Raw genomic sequence first — 3036 nt, forward strand, 5'->3', positions numbered from 1 at the left:
CGCTTGACAGTATGTCACTGCTATAAAGTGGATTATTGATTGCGAAGGTACGATGGAGAAGAAGAAAAAATCAAGACAGAGCGCTATAATCTATAAATGGTTCGAAGTTAGCGCTCCTGTCCGATTAGTCTTTCTGCTTACCCGTGAATCTGCTCTAAAACCATGCTTTTTAATCAATTACTTTATAGGGCATGATGTAATTTCAGAATTCAATCCAGCCGGTAGTCAAAGCGCGCGTTTATATATATATATGTATATATAAACGCACTTGCACTAGTTTTAAGAAATAAGTATTCTCAAAATTTGCAGCGAAACAGTATCATTGCAGTTCCAGATAATATGTTTCCGAACTGTGATAAAATGCAGAACGGAACTGTGTTATAACGAGAACAGCAATGAATTTCACGGCACCTCAAACCTAGAAGCTCAAAGCGTCCGGGAAGAGAAAGAGAGCAGCTTGAACGGAGAGATTGGGGAGACAAACAACATGTCAAGTGCATAAAGCAAGCTTTTAGATAAGCGCGCGATAGGTTGCGTGATAAATGCGGTTCTATTGGTCGCGTTTTGCGGATGGCGCGAGCAACAGTATCAAGTGTCCCAAAAGCTCCGATACCTCGTGCTCGAGGCTCAACAAGGATATGTGTGCGTCGATTAAAGGGGAAAAAAAAACTGTGACCCAACTGGGCGTCACGGCTCCTTCCCAGCGAGCAGCTCACCTCGGGTTTTTCTGTATGAAGAGCTGATTAAGATCTCCCCATCGCCGCAATATGTTGCGGAACACCGTGTGTCCTGCGTGCACTACTCGCGCACGCGCTTGCAAATGCTCCGAAGAGATTAGTATCCCCCCACCGGCACACCCCCTAACCCCGTGCTCCCTTTCAAACGCGATCGAAAAAGAAGGGCCGCGCGACGGTCGCATGAGTGGACACGTGTCTGCCCACACGCGTTGCGCGCCGCGGCACGTCGTGATCAAGGGCTGCGGCGGTTTTTCGGGCCATTATCGAAAAGCGCCCCGCGGTCTTCACGAGCAGCGTGCGATGAACGCGAGCTCTCAAGTGCACGCAATGGAGATGATGGCGCGTTAGCTGTCCTCGCCGTCGCACAATTGCGCGGGAATTGCAGATGCCATGCTTCTGTTTGAAACGACTTCAAAATTATTGCAACACTTGCAGACATCGGAATCGACTTTCGGCAAAGCCAGCAGCTTCAGGTGCAGAATATGGAACAGAGCGGCGGCGACGCCGTTTTGATATGTTGTGTATTTAACGGTAAAACAGCGCAGGAAACAAGGACAGACCAGTAGAGGAACACACACACCCCACAGAGCGGTGTTCTTTCCTATCTGCCTGTCTCCGTTTGCTGTGCTGTTTCACCGTTAAATGTCTTGTTGAACCAACCGCCCCAGCGTCGCATGCTTCTGTTACGTTGCTCGACCAGAATATGTCAAGATCAACGTGAGATATTAAGAGGGAAAAGTAACAACAACAACAACAACATCAACAACAACAACAACAACGATGACGACGACGACGACGACGACAACAACAACAACAAGAACAACAATAATAATAACAATAACGACAAGAACAATAATAACAACAACAACAATAATAATAACTGACTCGCCATCCCGGCCCTGCGAAAGTGGGTGTCCTAGGAAGCTGTTACAAAACCACCACTACAACTGCTGAGGGCGATATGCAACGCTTTAGTGATGATTCGGATGCTTGTTGCGAGCTTGCTATTTTTGAAACGCATGCTGTGCTCTGTGTTATATGGGTGATTTCAATGAATGTATGCACTGTTCGCTTCACTTTGCTGAGCGCTTGTAGGCTCTGCCTTACGGGGTATGAGCCATTGCTGATGCTGATAGATGCTTGTTATGAGCTTCTTCTTTATTGAAACGTGCGATGTTCTGTACGTTGTATGTGTGCTTTCAATGAATGTATGCACTGTTCACTTCACTTTGCCGAGTACCTGTGGCCTCCGTATTACGAAGGGAATGAGCCATTGCTGCTGATGATAATTTTTGTTCACGGACGGACACGAAAAATGACGACCACCGAGAGGCAAACAGCTTCGCTGTAAATATAATAAAGAATTAACTTATTAAACTTGCCCAGGAACAACCCTAAGGTGTGAGTGCTGGCGTCATGCATATACTTAAAAAAATACAGGGGAATATATGAAGAAAGATAATTAATAAGACGAACAATTATGAAAAGAGTGTACATAAAGCAAGACGATAGGTGAATACCAAGGAGGTAGGAGGAGAAAGGCAGTTGAACAATGTATGAAACTGGGCAACAACAACGCAAAACTTGGAAAATTACAATGACAGTGAGCTATGAAAAATGTCGAGATCATTAAAATAAGCGTTATTAAGACTCGTATTCTGAGGGTGGTTGAGTGTTGGTGATGACAGAGAGCAACATAGAAAGTTTTATGTTCTCTGGTGATGTTGCGCGGAATTTGAAACATGATACAACTGTGGAGTTCCCGGGCAAATAACGATGCCGTGAAGGAGGTTGAAAAGAAACAGACGATCAGCGCAATTACGTCGGTAGCGAAGTAAGGTCAATGTGAACAATCCGACAATGCTAGAACAAGGTTCAGTGTCCATGTTAGCAAAGTGGTGATGATATATGTTTCGAAACCTTTTTTCTGAACCCGAGCTATGATATCACTGTTGGATGTAGAAAAGCTATTCCAGAAGACCGACGCGTACTAGAGTTGAGGAACACCGATTCCGTATAACTTGCGGAAAGGTTAAGGAGAATTGCATTCTCTTGACAGTCTGCAACCACAGCCAAGAGAGCACGTACCCAGGATGCAACGCGTTTAGTGTGAGCAGAAAAGTGTAAGGTTGTATCAAAAAGTACACCGAGATCATTGATCTTACAGACCTGACACAATGATACAGAATCTACAGAATAAGATATTTAAGAATGCTTGCTGTTCTTCAAGTAAATGTCATGACTTCGGTTTTAGCCCCACTTAAGAAGACGTTATTATCTTTGCACCATTTATAAAAAG

The sequence above is a fragment of the Dermacentor albipictus genome, unplaced genomic scaffold, assembly GCF_038994185.2.
Source record: "Dermacentor albipictus isolate Rhodes 1998 colony unplaced genomic scaffold, USDA_Dalb.pri_finalv2 scaffold_20, whole genome shotgun sequence".
NCBI classification, from domain to species: Eukaryota; Metazoa; Arthropoda; class Arachnida; order Ixodida; family Ixodidae; genus Dermacentor; species Dermacentor albipictus.